We start from the raw sequence: 16,966 nt of genomic DNA on the forward strand, positions 1-16,966 counted from the left end.
AACAAAATGCTAAAAACAATAAGAAAATTTTATTGGAGGCTAGAGAAAAGGTGACTGAATTATGTAATGGCAGTAAGTGGTACTGTAATAACATGGAAGATAGAAAATATATATCTACTGAACTTGTAGATTTTCCTGAGAAGATTTCCTGAGAAGAAGGGCCAAGTGATTGCTTTTCTAGTGCATGATAAGGTACAGATGGAGAGAGATAAATTGGAGAAGGAACCATTTCGTTTTCCAGCAGAATCACAAGGGAACATTCCCAGCCCAGGATCTACTGAGCTGGATAATAAAACAATTTCTCATTACCAACCTCTCCAGCCTATAAAAAGATTCTTAAAGTAAATTAAAATCTGGAAGCAGAGATTAATTCCATGACACTGCCAGTAAATCATGACCTTGGAGGTCAAAATTGGATCAAGGATCTGATTTTTAAGACCCTTTGTGAAATACTCAGGAAGATTTAAATTTGTATCTTTTAGATCTTCTAAGCTGAACAATAGGATTTTAATTATTGTAAGGCCCTATTTCCTGTCTCAGCTTAACAAAGAGTTTGCAAGAGTCTTCATGGCATTTTCCCATAGCACCTTGACTCTCACTCAGCTCAAGGCAGAGGGGAAATTATTATGGAGAGATTTATTAATGTGAGTTGTTTTTAATGGATTAAATTATAATTTGGTATAGCTACCCACAAAAATGTAAAATAATTATATCAACATGGACTAAAAGGGACAAGCATACTTAAAAATCAAAAGTAGTCTTTGAGGCCCTAACCTCTAATGGTCAGGAAGCAGATTAAGAAAACTATTCTGGGGCGCCTGGGTGGCTCAGTGGGTTAAGCCGCTGCCTTCAGCTCAGGTCATGATCTCAGGGTCCTGGGATCGAGTCCCACATCGGGCTCTCTGCTCAGCAGGGGGCCTGCTTCCCTTCCTCTCTCTCTGTGATCTCTTTCTTTCCTCTCTCCTACTGTGATCTCTCTCTGTCAAATAAATAAATAAAATCTTAAAAAAAAAAAAAAGAAAAGAAAAGAAAACTATTCTGTAACAAACATAATGCATTTCTGATGGAGAAGAAGAAGTGACTCAGCAGGCAGAACTAAGAGCATGGAGCAGGGGGCAGAATTGAGCCCTATGCCAGTAAAATTGGAGGATTTCAGAATTGCTATGGACCAGTCACTTCCATGTGCCTCCTCCCACCCCCTAATTGTGAATGGAAATGTCTGTTGTTATCCTCTCCCTTTCTCATTGCTATATGCTGGGTAAACAGGCAATAGAAAACTTACCTTTATTTTACTTGTACTTGGTGAACCATACCTGAGTATCTGTGCAGAGGGGACCATGCATCGCCACTGAATGTGATTTAGATAATGAAATTTCAGACTTTAAGCTGAGGCTGTAGCCATGATAGGATGAGAATTCCAGAGGTCTAGAGAGAGAGAATATATCCTGCATATGAGAGGAACATGGATTTCTATGATATTTCTATGGTAGCTCTCAAAAGTTGGCTCCCAACAGTTCCTCTCTTGTCAGTATGTACAAGCTTCTCTTCACATTAAGAGGTGGAGATTATGTCTCCTCATTCTCTTGAATGTGGGCTAATGCTGCGACTGACTTTGACCAGTAGAATGTCATGGAATTTAGAGTTTTAGAATGGGTGACTTCCACTCCTGGAGCCTATTTGCAATACTGTGATAAGCCCAAGTGATACAGAGAAGTCCGAGAAGAGCTAAGCTTCTTCAGTTGATGGCTTTGTCTGAGCTCCCAGCTGAAAGTGAGCATCAAGTGTTGGCCATTTGCAGAAGCCCACTTGGACATTTTATCCTTTCCAATAACTGCAGCCCAGGCATCATTACACAGAGAAGAAGAACCATTTAGCCAGGCCCAGACAACCCACAAACCTGTGGGAGATAATAAAATGGTTATTATTTCAAACCATGAGTTTTAGGGTAATTTGTTATACAGAAATAGACAAGTGAACATGCTGATAGTGGTTTCTTGGAGTACCTTCTTGAGAGGATTTTTAGGCCATATCCAGGCTTGGTAGGAAATATATTCTAACCGATTGCCAGTCTCTCATAAGGGCAGGAAGGGAGACTGGAATCCTGTGTAAAACAGGACTGGAATTACCAAATCACAACTTAGGCTCTCTCAGTAGTATTCAGAGAGAGCCACTGGCAGCTTTTTGTGAGAAAGTTGTGACTTAAAATAAAAGTAATTAAAAACCTTTGCTTTTGATTGGCTCTGAGTTTTTCTTCACTTTGAGATTTAAAGTTTCTGAAGAACTTTCACACAGGAGATCTGACAGTAACTCAGTGAATGGGTCAGGCCAAATGAAACCCTAAGGGATTACTGCTAGGATTCAGCCATCTCTGATTTTTCCTTTCTTTTCCTCCAAACTCTGGGTTGTGAATAGCTGTGAAGGGTCCATGGAAGTGTTAGCAGCCCTGCATGCTGGTCTGTGTTTTCCTGAAAATGTCTAAGCTCAAGCCCAGTATAATATAGAGGTGTTGAACATGTCTGTGAAAACCTCACTTGCTTGTTCATTCATTTTAATTTATCTATAGTTATCTTATGTGATGTGATGTGATATTATATACAGTTTTGTCTATGCCAAACATCTCTCCAGGGACTGGGGAGAGAGAAATAAAAAAGGCCTATGTTCTAAGCAAGCCATGGCCCCTAACTTCAAGGAGCTCATGTTCTAGTGTCCAGAAATGAATCTGGACATATAGCAGGCTAAAAACAATGCAGCAATTATAACCTATTTTAATATATTATAATAGTTAAAATAGTATATTATAATAGTAACTAGCATTTATTGCACATTTACTATGTGCCGAGTATCTTATATAATCTTTAAAAATTTTTAATTTTAATTATTTATTCTAATAGATTTATTAAGATATATTTCATGTATCACAAAATCCACCTCTTTAAAATATATAATGCAGTGTTTCTGGTACACTTACAGAGTACTGCAAACCACCAGCACTATCTAATTCCAGAACATTTGATCACCCTACACAGAAATACTTACCCATCAATAGGCACTTTCTATTCGCTTCATTTCCTTAGCCCCTGGTGATTACCAATCTACTTTCTGTCTCCATGGATTTGCTTATTTTAAATTTTTCATATAACTGGAATAATTTAATATATGACCTTTTATGTCTGACTTGTTTCATTTAGCACAGTTTTCAAGGTTCATCCAAGTTGTAGCATGTATCATCTATTTCTTTTTATCACAAATAATATTCCATTGTATGAATGTCATATTTTGTCTCTTCATCAATTGATTATATATATGAGTTGCTCCTATTTTTTTGACTGTTACGAATAATGCTACTATGAATATTGGTGTACAAGTTTGTGTGGATGTGTATTTTTGATATTCCTAGGTATGTACATAAGAGTGCAGTTGCTGGGTCATGTGGTAACTCTCTGTTTAGCTTTTTGAGAAACTGACAAATTATTATTGTCCTTATTTTTATTTTAGCCACTCTAGTGGATGTAAACTGCCATCTCATTGTGGTTTTGATTTGCTTTTCCCTAATGACTAAGGATATTGAGCATCTTTTCATGTACTTGTTGCCCATCTGTATATTTTCTCTGGAGAAATGTCTATTCAAATCTTTTACCAATTTTTTAATTGGGTTGTTATGGTCTTTTCATTTTTGAATTTTAAGTTTTTTATATATTCAGGATACACATTCCTTATCAGATCTATGAATTACAAATATTTCCCCCTATTCTGTTGTGGCATTTTCACTTTAATAGTGCCTTTTGAAGCCTCTAATTCTTTAATTTTGATGGAGTCTACTTTATTTATTATTTCATCTCTTGTGTTTTTGATGTCATATCTAAAAACTGTTTTCTAATACAAGCTCATAAAGAATTACTCCTATGTTTTCTTCTAAGAGTTTTATAGTTTAGCTCTTATATTTAGGTCTAGGATCCATTTTGAGTTAATTTTTATATATGATGTGAGGTAGGGGTTCAACTTTATTTCTTTGTACATGGATAGTCAGTTGTCTGAGCTTCATTTGTTGAAAGATTATTCTTTTCTGTCAAATTGTCTTGGCATCCTTGTAGAAAATTAATTGACTACAAAAAAATGCAAGGGTTTATTTCTGGACTCTCAATTCCATTGACCTATATGTTTATTTTATGCTAGCTATTTAATCTTTACTGCAGTTACACAAAGAAGGTACTACTAAGGCTCAGGGACCTTGGGCATTTTGTTGAAGATCAGGCAATTAACATGCAGTGAAGCTAAGACTGGAAACTTGGATTCTCTGATACCAAAGTCCAGACTAGAAAGTTAATACTCTGCTCTCCCAGGAGGGATGGCTGTTGTATGGATTTATATAATACCAGGATGCAAGACATTTGGATTCAGGGTATATAAACCTGTAGGGATGTGAAACTATATAAAGCAATGTCAAGACCCAGGGGACAGTTGGAATGGAAAGAGGACAAGACACCACAATTAATTAGGGCCTTTGAAAGCTCAGAGGGAGCAACCTAACTAGCCTATGTGGTTCAGGGATGATTTTCACAGGAAACTCACATTTAATCAGTGTCAGGAAATGTCTGTGTGAGTTTGCCAGGTTGTGTGTGTGTTGGATGAGGTAGGAGAGAGTCTAGAGGGAATAACATGCATGAAGGCCTAATGATACTAAAGAAAATGGCATAGTCAAGGAATGTCAAGAACCCAGATAAAACCTAGAGGGAACTTTAGGAATTAGCTGGAAAAAAGACAGGAGAAGTAAGTTGGGAGTATAGGAGTTGTGAATGTACTGCCAAGGAGTTTGGAAGCAAACTGTGAACAAATGTGGATTTTATGTAGAGGAGTTAGGTGATCATGTAATTGACAGCACAGAGCAGGATACATTAGAGAAGAAAGAAACAGCAGCAGAAGATGTGGATTGGAGCTATTGCAGGTGAGATGTTGAGGAGAGTAGGGATGGAGAGAAGAGGGCAGTTACCTAGGATGCCAATCCATAGGGCTGGATGATTGATTTATTATGGGGGATGGAGAAGCAGATAGAGACAGAGGGAGATGGGATGGGACAGAGAGAAAAAGGAAGAAAGTGAAGGAAATAAACATTTTTTCAAGATCTAATATATGATAACCTTGTTAATATGTTTCTATTTTCAGGTGAGAAAATATATCCAGACAAGTTTATCCAAAGCCACAAAACTGTTAGTCAATGGTTAAGGCAGTTTTCAAATTCAGTCCTATTAGACCTCAAAGCCCTACTCTTTCTTCCATACCATATTGTCAAAGATAAAGCTCAGATTTTGGATGCAGGTGAGAGAATGAATTCTGATACCATTTATAAGGAAAGAAAACAAGAAAGAGAATAAAGAGCTGGTTTTAACAAGAAAAGGGTACAGAGATTCATTTGGGAGCACATGATGTTGGAGATCGCTGTATAACACCAATGAAGATGACCTACACATGGTTAGAAATATGGGATCAAATCTCTGGAGGGGCACATGGGCCTAAGATAGCATCCCAGAACTCTCTTTTTCCCTACTCCTGAGCTGAGATGTTGGGTGATGCCATGGGAAATAGCTAATATTGTCCATGGAAACATATGGACTGTGAAGGGAGGGAGAACAAAAAATGAACTGCTCAAATGGATCAAAGATGAGGGATGGAAGAGTCTAGGGCATCTTCTCTCATGACATTAGTTCATGAGCACGCCTGGCTTGTACCCACAGAAATTTGGCTCCCAGGCCTCAGACAGGCTTAAGTAGCAGCAGTGAGGGACTTTTTCTTCCTGTAGTGAACACTCAGTAAATGATCATTATTATTATTACTGTGGTTATGATTCTTCATAGAGTAAAATCAGCAACTATTTTTCAAGCATACATTTAGTATAGATGTCTTAGGAGTCAGGAATATGGCATAAAATGATTTCCTGTGGTCTTTTCCAGTCCTATGACCGTAATCCTCCACTTTAATATGTGACTAGTGAGTAAGAACTATCTTGAAATTTTGATTTCTGGTACAAAGTCTATCATTATACTTCCAAATTTGAGGGGTTAATTTTTGAAATCAAAAGAGACTTTCATTTTGCTCACTTTAAAGAAAGATTCATTCATATTCCTCTAACAAACACTCATTTAACTTATATTAATAGTCCTGTGCTAGGTGCTATGGTGAAGCCAGGTTACGTACAAAATCTCTGTGTTCAGGTCATTTGTAATCTAGTTAAGAGGAGATGATGAGTATAACTGTAAGTGGAGTGGGTAACATCCACAGTCAGAGAAGAGACTTAAAGCTAGCCTTGAGACTGGGCAAGGTTTGAACAGTCATGGATGAGGCAAGTTCAGGAGAGAGAAAAGGGAGATCTGAGTAGAAAAGAGGAAGGACAGATAGCCCATGTGTGTTGTAAAAGCAAGAATCAGTTAGCCTGAGGGAAGCAGAGCACTGGTGAGGTATAACTTAGAGTCTAAGTTAGAAAGGGGAAGGCAAGGTTCTAGGTGATGAGGCCCATGTGTGTATCTTCATGCATCTACTCAGACTGGGCACATCTGAGACTTCTCATAGATACACCATCTTCTGTTCCATATAAAGTGTTATCTATAGATAATTTGCTCCCATTCCAACCTTCTGAGATGCTTGGAAGAAATGAGGTTATCATTATCTCCCTGCTATGGGAGAAAACCCATTCACTACCACATACGTTGGTCACTATTGCAGTTCTGTACATTATCTAGAACTTTTTACCATTCCCAAAATGTCTCCCCTATACCCTCTTTCCCATAGCCATGAAACCAGCCCCGGATGCTGCCATGTTAGGAAGCAGAGACACTTGGTTCTGAGGACAATTGAAGACTGAAATGCTGTCTGATTTCTCCTCCCCAAAGCTCCTAATCCCTCTCCTCAGTAATTTGTATGTGTTCTATTTATTTGGGATAAAACCCCCCATAGAGGGGCCTGGAGCACACTCTGTTTTGTGTAGCTCCTGAATGGCCAAGGAAGGGGCCTTGGGAGAGGTTTCTTAGATACCAAATAGCACATAGATGATTTATACATAAATGAGTCTGAAATATGGAGATTAAGTTTTCGCTGAGATGCACATGAATTAAGGAGAAAAAGTGTTTGAGGCAATTTAAAAAGAAATGTCATGAAACTTAAAGCATATGGAAAATAATACAAGATGTTGAAGAAATCTCAAAACGGATGGGGTTTGGCCTAAGGAGTCCTTGGAGCCCCTCCCCATTTCACAAAAATCTCCTCATTTGAAGAAATTAACATGACTTTAGAGACTGGCTGAAAAGGGTCCATCTCTCCAGGTTTGACTGGCTCATCCCTAGTCTAATTGTTTGGATTTTATTTTATTATTATTTTTTTTTTACCTTGTTCTGCGGTTCATGTCTAAATACTCGAAGATGTTTATATTGCATACATTCAGCTTTAATTGGCCCTTAAAAGAAGGTGTTGATTAGAATCTGCTCAACATCAACAGCTAGCTCACACAACATTCTGTAATTACTGTTTATTAATTTAGTTCAAGTGGCATAGTTGAAAGCCCTGTTCAGATGGGAGAAGTAAATTGTCACTGGTATTGAATATGTAAATTATGTGCATTGTAAATTTCCATGAAGAAATGTTTAAAGTTAAATGCTGTGCACATAAACCCTTCCGGTTTTATCTAACCCAACCCTTGGAGTCGGATCAAGTCTTTACTTAGAGAGCACATGGTGGAAGAACCCTACAGGGGTGCTGGGCCATTGCTCCAGGGAAGTGCATCTCACCTTGAGTTTATAAAATGAGATTTTGTAATCAAGTTTTGTTGTGTGTGTTCCTTTTTTCATGAAACAAGGCAACGCTAATGTGCTCTCTTTATCTTTGTTCACAAAGCCCTTCGATGGAGTGTCCCAGCAGATTTTCTAAGGCTGTTTGGCAATCCAGAAAATTCCCCTGCTTCCCCGAGGAAGCTTCTAGATGCTGATGGGTGGCATACAGTGAACAACAGGAATTAAAGATAGCTTTTCTTCATCAAATAACTGAAATAAGTTACTGTGAGAGTGTGTGTGTGTGTGTGTGTGTGTGTGTGTGTGTTTTCTTCCCCTAGAATATCAAAGAAGATGGCGGAAATAGGCAAATTCTCAAGTTGGAATTGTTTCTGGAGCCCATACCATCTGATCTCTGAGAGCTGTATTACAGGCTCTGTGCAGCTCTTCCTGGGAGAGAGTGTGGTTTCATCTGGCTGGGGAAAATTTATTATATCAAAGTTTGTCTTAGATTCTTGCTGTACTTAGGTAGAAGTAAGCAAAATTTTCTTTCAAACCTCAAGAAGTAACCAAACACTTTGCTTTTTTTTTTTTTTTTTTTTGTACTAATAGTACTTTGGGCAAGTTACTTAATCTACTTGTTCCTTGGATTTTTACCTGTGAAATGGGGAAGATGATAGTACCTACTTCATGGAGTGGATGCAAAGATTAAATGAGATAATACCTGCTCAGTGCTTAAAACAGGGCCTGGCCATACTGTAGGGAAAATACATGTTAACTGTCATTTGTCCCTATAAAAGTTTACATGTTAAAACTGGATCCCCAAATGCTTTTCTACATTCATTAAAAGACTCCTTTTCTGGAGATTTCTGATTATTTGTGGAGAGTCTGAAATTCATGACTAATCAGAGAAGATACTTTGAAAAATAGGGAAGAAAACCAAGGGTTTTATAAGTGTGACAATTTTGTTAACATTTTTTTTTCCTAAAGGTTGAAAAGAGTAGTTGAGGCAAAAAGTACATCTGGCTCCTATGTCGCTGAAGCCCACACATGCCCATTTTGGGGGGCTTTCTGGCTTTATACAAGTTTTTCAGCCCAGATGTTGGATGTTTTCAATTTTGTAGAATCTGACTATAAATGAACTGAAAAAAAAAAAATGGCCCAACTGTTACTGGGACTAATTATGATAGTTCCAAGGAGAATGTGCATGCTTTCACTTTTCCTTTATGAAATGTTCCTCAAGAAAGCCTTTTGATTGAAATAAGCCTTTCAGATGATAGCTGACATTTTCAGTAATAATAATCCTACTTCAGATTCATAGAGAGGAAGTAAAGGAAATGCAAAGTGCTTTACAGATGCTGCCTTGTTTATTTGCATCACCCTCCTGGGTGGCAGGTGGCAAGAATTATTCTCCCTGTTTTACAGATGCAGAAACTGAGGTACTGAGAAATCAAAGCATGAAGAGTCAAAGTTCTAGAGCAGGTCTGAGATAGAACCAGGAATTCTTATGATCTGATAGAACTAAATTCAGTCTAGTTAGGAGCCATCTACTAAGGACACTCATGCTAATGAGAGCTCCTGTCAACCAGGCGAACCTGCCTTCATGGATCAGATGTGTTCCAGCTAAGTTGTCTGTTCATTGCTGTAGCGCAAATCCCATTTTCCTATGAGTGTCCTTTGAAAAGACATGGGCCCCAGATTATTCCCATAGTTAGAGCTCAACATTTTTGACATGGGAGAGAGCTGAAAGCAGTTGCTCAGGCTCTGGCTATTTTTAATCACTCCACCTCCCACCCTCCTCCCACCTCATTAGTGTTTTGAGAAGTCAAGAAGAAAGGTGGTATGGAGCTGAGAGGAGAGTGTAGTATTCCCAGCCCCCCGCCCCCACCCCGCCCTCCGATTTGGTGTTCACTCTGAGCAATCTTTCTCTAAGTCAGCAGGAGCTCTGTCCAGCCAGAGGTCCCCCAGAGCAGATACTTAATACCCCTGGAATCTGGCTTTGCATCTTCCTTGGGTGATACTAAGCTATATTTTCATGGATCACAAGTAAGCAGCACTATCTTACACTTGGTTTAGTTTCTTGAAATATTTTGTTTGTTTATTGACCTTTGCCCACCAATGCCCTCCCTGAATGTCAAGTATAGACTGATGGTGGGAAGAGGTGAGTAGAGAGATGAGCAGGGAGTCTCTGCCCCTGAGGACGTTGGAGCTCACAACATGTGGGGGGAGGGGCAGAAGCAAATCAACACCTAGCCCTGTCCTAGGGGGGCTTCCAGGGAAACTGTGGAGAATGAATAAGAATTAGCCAGGTGAAAAGGCAGTGGGGGTATCATTTCAGGCAGAGAGATATGCAGATGAGAGAGCTTGACCTCCAGGGTACAGTGAGGAGTGAGCAGTGTTATATGGCTCTCATGTATGGTGCACACCCAAGTTGGCTGGACATAGAAGTAAAGATAGATGGAAGCCAGGCCCATAAAGTTCTTTCATGTTGGGGAATATTTCCCTGAAGACCACACGGCATTCTTGGAAGCTCTGATACAACAATGATTTGAGCATAACCAGCTGAAGTCTTCCAGTTCTACCAAACCAATTGGTTTCCTACCTTGCCAGTGGAGTAAATCTTCTCTATATTTATGTGTTTATTAGTCAGAGAAACAGAACTAATAGGGTGAGAGAGAGAGAGAGTGTGTGTGTGTGTGTGTGTGTGTGTGTGTGTGTAACTGGCAATTCATGATTATGGAGGCTGGCAAGTCCAAAATCTGTAGGATGGGCCATCAGGCTGGAGACCAGGGAAGAACTGATTAGCAGTTCATGTCTAAAGGCCATCAGCAGGCAGAATTCCTTCTTGCTCAAGAGAGGTTATATTTTTGTTCTCTTCAGTTCTTCAACTGATTGGATAAGGCCTGCCCTATTATGGAGGACAATTTGCTTCACTCAGAGTCCACTAATTTAAATGTTAATTTCATCCCAAAACACTATCAAAGAATCATCCAGAATAACGTTGATTATATTTCTGGGCACCATGGCCCAGCCAAGTTGATATGTAAAATTAACCATCAGAAAGGGAATACACACACACACACACACACACACACACACACACATACATACACATATATGTGTGTATGTATGTGTATGTGTATATATATATTTCCTAGAATCCTGTTTTCTATAGCACTCCATCCATTCATGCACTCTTTAAAAATTACTTATTGAGGGGAAGCTTGGGTGGCTCAGTGGGATAAAGCCTCTGCCTTTGGCTCAGGTCATGATCCAGGGGTCCTGGGATTGAGCCCTACATCAGGCTCTCTGCTCATGAGGGAGCCTGTCTCTCGTTTTCTCTCTCATTGCCTGCCTCTCTGCCTACTTGTAATCTCTGTCAAGTAAATAAATAAAATCTTAGAAAAACATAAAATAAAAATTACTTATTGACTACCTACTACATGCCAAGCTCTGAAAATCCATGAGTGAGCCGGATAAACAGCGTTGCTGACCTCATGGAGCTTTCTAGTAAAGCAGGGATTGGCAAATTATGACCCATGTGCAAATCTGGCCAACAGCCTATTTTTGGAAGTTAAGATTTATTGGGGCAAAACTATGTTCATTTATTTATGAGTTGTTTATGATTGCTTGCGTGCTACAATGGCAGCACTGAATCGTTACCACAGAGACAATTTGCTCCCCAAATTCTAAAATATTTACTGTCTAACACTTTATAGAAATTTTGACAATCCCTATATTGAGGTATATAGATAGTAAGGGCATAGACAAATAGACATATAATATGATGTCAGGCAGTCAGTAGTGCTTTGAGGAAAAAATAAAGCAGAACAAAGGGGTGGAGTGATGTTTTGACATGGCCGAAAAGCACTCTCTGTAAAGATGATTTTTGAGTTTATGACCTTAATGACAGAAGGGAAAGCCACGAGAATGCCCAGGGCTGAGTGAGTCCCAGGCAAGGATATAGCAAGTGCCTGGCATGCTTGAGGATCTGGAGAAGACAAAGAGTGCCAGGGCCGATCACCTGCAATCTAATTCTCTCATCTCATGTAGCCGGGATGGCCTGTGTTTCACTAAAATTGGCTGAGAGATGAGATTCTCGCAAAGCGTGTTTCGAGTTTTTGATTCTGCAGCACTAAAGACCAAGTCTTCATAGCTTCCTCATTGGTCTACTGAAGCCCTCACAGGGCCAGATGCCTCCATGTCACCCTCTTCTCAATTTTCCACCATTGCAGAGTGCGAACTCCAAATTGCTCGGCCTGATGACCCAAACCCTCAGGGGTCAGTCCTGTTCCAGCCCCCGTTTCTGACACGGCGTCCTCGTGTCTTACCCATGCAGTTCACACTGCCCCCAAGCTCCCTCCCCTCAGAGTTCCTGTATTTCTCCTTCCTTCATTGTTGTTCATCTTCCCCCCCCCCCAGTTCGTGCCGGCCTACTCCTTCTGCAGTCCCTCGCTCCATCTTTCTCGCTTGCTCTCTCTGCTTTGCTCTCCCTCTCTTCCCTCATACCTCCCAGTCCTCTCCCACCTGCTTGCTCTTGACTCTCCATCAGCACCGCCTGAGTTATTCTAATCCTGTTTACGCAGCTACATCTCTTTTCCCCCGAAGCCTAGGAGGCCTGGACAGCAGAAATGCACTGAGAGTAACATTGCTTTTTCTCTGCGGAAGGGATGCAGTCAAATAAACGACCATCACTCAGCATTTTACAAAAGACTTGTTTATACCTGGTACTCTGCAAGAGTCCTAAAGAGACAGCCATGAATCAGACATGATTTTGACCTTTACAGAGCTCACAGGTGTAAAAGCGGGAGCACATGCCCACGAAGTCATATGGTAAAATAGATGGCTGGTAGAATGTGCTTCAGAAGCAGAGATGGTGTGTGGCTAGCTCTGCCTGCATGAACGAGGGGAATTTCTTCGAGGGGGTGACACCTTAGTAAGGTGTAGATGGAATAAAGGAGAGAGGATTCTGATCAGAAGAAGCTGTATGTGCAAAGGTAGAAAGCTGAGAAAGGAGCTACACTTATCTGAGCCCAAGGGAGAAGCTGTAAGTGGTGAAGGCGAAGCGAGTGGGAGAATGGTAGGACACAGGGCTAGCAAATTACATAAAATCCTAATGTAGCTTAGCAAGCATGATTGCCAACTTTATCTTCCTATCTCCCTCACTTAGCCTAGCACCTTTGACAAAGTTGTGAACACTTCGTGGTGTTTTGATTTGAACTAAGCAAGTTCAATTTCTCTGTATATCCGTAAGACTCATTTGAACATCGTATGCCACTAATTTTTGTATGTGATATACATTGCATATAATGATTGTGTCAGATATATGAATGAAACTGCAACATAGATCACAGAACTTTATTGAGCCCGTGACCTCAGTAGGTATCTCTCAGTGATCTTCTTTGCAGTTTCCTTGGTGGGACCAATTTATTTAATATGCCTAAAAAGCCTTACTCTCCATTAAATAAGAATTATACTCTGTGTTTCAGTAATGATATAGGATGAAGTCAGGGGACCCCCCTGGATTTTTGCTTTTATAGGACCCTCACTGGACAGTAATAAAATCAGGACAAGTGGATGTGACAAGGTTTCCTTCAGGAAGAACTATAGAAACAAGGGCCAATGATGACTTGCTGTCAATATTAAATTACTCATGAGGTGAATGTGATCTAACAGCAATATGATTTCCTGCCCAAATAGCCCAAACCAGATCTTTTTTACAAGGCGATCCATGCGTTCTTGGCAGGAAGCTAACACCATCTTAAAGACGAGTTTGTTCTCTATTAGGTCAATGAGGAGTGAACTAAATATTTTCTACTTGGGTCTTCACATGATAAAAGCTTAACAGCTTTGAAGGAGCTATTACAGGCAAATGCCTAAAAGAAATACCCATTTGAAAAGTCTATAATTATGTACTTCTATAACAGTGTGTAAAGGGATCACAGTTCCCATCAAGGGTTATTGAGTAAATAGTTCTTAAGTCAGTAACTACTTATTTACATGGTGGTTGGTAATGGCAACTAAAGGAATCATTGCAAGCTGATGAGCAGATCTTACTCATCCATGTAGTTGGGGTTCATAAGGTGTTGAAGTCTGTTCTCCACATAGGTAAAAACAAAACAAAACAAAAACCACAACAGTAACTTGGAGCAAGGTGAGGTGCTCTTTTCCCATTGGTCCAGGAGATACTAATGAGTTCCAAAGGCTCAGGCAAGTGATTTATGTTCAAAGAGGCTGGAAGAGCTCCGCTTGAAGGACATCTGCCTTTGACAGCCCAGTCTCCACTCTCCTTTCTTCTGACAAAGGCCCTTTTCCCTTGAGATCTACCTCTCCCACATTCCTTGTGACTCTGGTAAGGCTGTCAATCAATGGTCAGGCTTCTCCATCAGCAAGTAATCCAAATAACACTCTTAAGGGTCCTTTGGGGATTTGATATAGTTTCCGAGAAAGAGAAAGACATACTTTTTTCTAGGATACCCTGGTAAAGGTCAGTGTAAGCTTGGAGGTGCTGGTGGTTTTCTTTACCACCAGGTAGAAAAACCTTGCCTGAAACTAAAACTAACCCAGAATAAGGTAGAGGTAAGAGATGATGAAAAAAAAAAAAATAGATTTCTGACCATACTGTTTGAACATCTAAGTGAGCCACATGTAAGGCTAGAAATCACCTTGGACTTCCCTGTTACATGGGCAAGAAATTTCCATTTTATGGTGACGTGGTTTGAATTGAATTTTATGTTGTCATCACTGTTGGATGCCCCAGTGCGGGGTACCCTATTTGTGATTTTTCTTTTTCTCTACCATCCACCCCATTTTGTGAGAATTCCTTAGTGTATTTATCACATGGCATGCATTTGTGTATTGGGACGGATGATCTCTCACTGGTTGACTTCTGCTGTCAATCGTCTCAGAAGTGATTGTGGAAGAAGTGGAAACTAAAGGTTTGGCTTCCTCCTGCTAACCCCTCCATGAGCAGGAATCAGCAAGATTTGCCTACCTGCCTGTGCCTGAATGACAGGAGGGAGTGTCCCTTCCCATAGTTTTCATTTCATTTCATTTCTTCTTTTAATCTTTGTCACACATATGAGGTTTGTACCTTTTTAACTTTAAATCAGATGATTAGCACAAGGAGATGCTCTGTTGCGGAACATTTTACTTTAATAGTTTCACACTTGTAAAAAAAAAATTGGTGCTGGGAATGACATGCTCCAGAGGCTGTGATTATGGCTGAGAGATCACTCACCACGGCAGAGGGAGTCACACAGTCCGTTGTCAATGTGAAGCCTCCAAGAAGATGAAAAAATGTAATTTTAATTGACATAAGTCTTTATAGCCAAAAAGAAGCCTTTACAATGGAGTGAATAAAAATGCAGGATTTTGCCAAAACCCTGAAGAAGTGTTCAAAAGAGTGACTGCAAAGTCACTAGGAAATGAAATTGCCCCAAATTAGGCTTCAGTGTAATTTTTTAGTAGCCAGAGGGATAGAGTTAAGAATTAAGAACCAGACTGAGGCCTTTTCAGAAACATGGGTGCACTGGGTGCTCCTGGGGTCTCAGGGCTGAGGTTCAAGAATCAGGGATTGGATAACACTCTTCCCAAGTATTGGTTCTAGTCTTTGCTGGGAATGTCATACTGTCATTTTGGTTGGAAGGAATTCGTTTCAGAGTTTCTCAGCAACCATGGCCATTTCTGCACCAGCAATGGGCCAGCAATGGATACACATTTCTTAATCTTGCTTCGGAGGTGGAAAGTCTTAATTGGTGGAGTGAGTAAGGCTGAGAAAAGCTGAGAGCTGCAGAGAGTGTCTGTCTCTATAATGGGAATCAACACTGTTAGTTGGAGGACTTCTTTAGCATTGTGCATGTGGTCTAGAGAAATGCAATGCTTATCATGGGATAATAAAAATAAAGAAGTTGTGACAGAAATGTACAATAGAAAAAAAAAGCTGAATAACAGATGGTAAAAATCTAGAGGAAAGAATAGCAGATGAGATATATTAAAAAGAAAAGAAGAGGGAAAAAGATGCCCAGGAGACGAGCAGTGGTGGGGAGAGCCAGCGAAGGATGAACAAGGGCAAGTTTGAGAAGTCTGTTGATGTTGTTCCTGTCTACAATCCCGGATTCCCCTGGGATGCACACACCAAATCACTTCAAGAGCTTTCGAGGACTAGCTCATGAGCACGAGTGTTATACAGTTTTATTCTCCATGTCTACTTTATAGTGTTCTTTCAATAGGAGACTTAAGCTGAAATTGTACAAGGAAGTCTCAAACTTAATTTTTTTCACTTGCATTTGGGTATCTTAAATCATTTGGGCAAGAATGCTGGAGAACAGAGGATAAAGGAGTAGTGCTTTCACAGGGAGCTGGTTCTGTTCTATTATTGATTTACAAGTTTAATTTCCATCAAAGTAGCAGAATGAGAACGTGAGACATTTCCAATGGCTTCTGAGAGGCCCAGGATTTGACTTGCCTGACAGAACAACTAAAATTACCTAGGACTCTTCATGTGTGACTAAAATTTGGGAAATGAATGCTTTCTCAGTGGCTGCCTTTTTCCCCTTTATCATGCTTGCTAATGGTTTCATAAAACCTCTTTACCAACTAATGCCCCTCTCCTTCTCTACCCTTTCTGCTGTTCCAGCCTCAGTGCTTCCCAGAGCGCTACTCCCATTCTTTTTCTCTTTTCCTGCCCTTGGCTCTTCTCTGTTTGGGTCACAGTAGCACTAGTAATGGGAGAAATTTCTACCAGGGGATATTGTGTAGTGGTCCCAACCATCATGATGGTAATGACCATGGTGCTCAGAATACTTTCTGGTCCTTAGCATGGATTTATGATGCTACGGTCTGGACTATTCAGAACTTTAAAGGCCCCATCATAAATCTGAGGACTTGATGTATACATCTTCTAGAAGAGCAAGTGGGACAGTGGTAACCTAAACTGATCCCTTAATTGTTTCATCCTGTACATCCTAAGTCTCTTTTACATTTTAGTAAAAGGGACCTTCATAAATGGCACTGTAGCTTGTCCAATGATCATCACAATTCAGTGACTGGGGAAATGAAAGCATCCAACCAGTATGTTTATTATAAATATGAGTTTTATTGAGGGGAAAGTATAGAAATGTAATCTGTTCCAGTCCTAATGGAGTTGCTCCCATTCTTCAAGGGGTTATCACATAGTATCGGAAAGATCTCAATCTTTAAGACTATGGAATATA

Source organism: Mustela nigripes, chromosome 14, assembly GCF_022355385.1.
Source record: "Mustela nigripes isolate SB6536 chromosome 14, MUSNIG.SB6536, whole genome shotgun sequence".
In the NCBI taxonomy this organism is placed as follows: Eukaryota; Metazoa; Chordata; class Mammalia; order Carnivora; family Mustelidae; genus Mustela; species Mustela nigripes.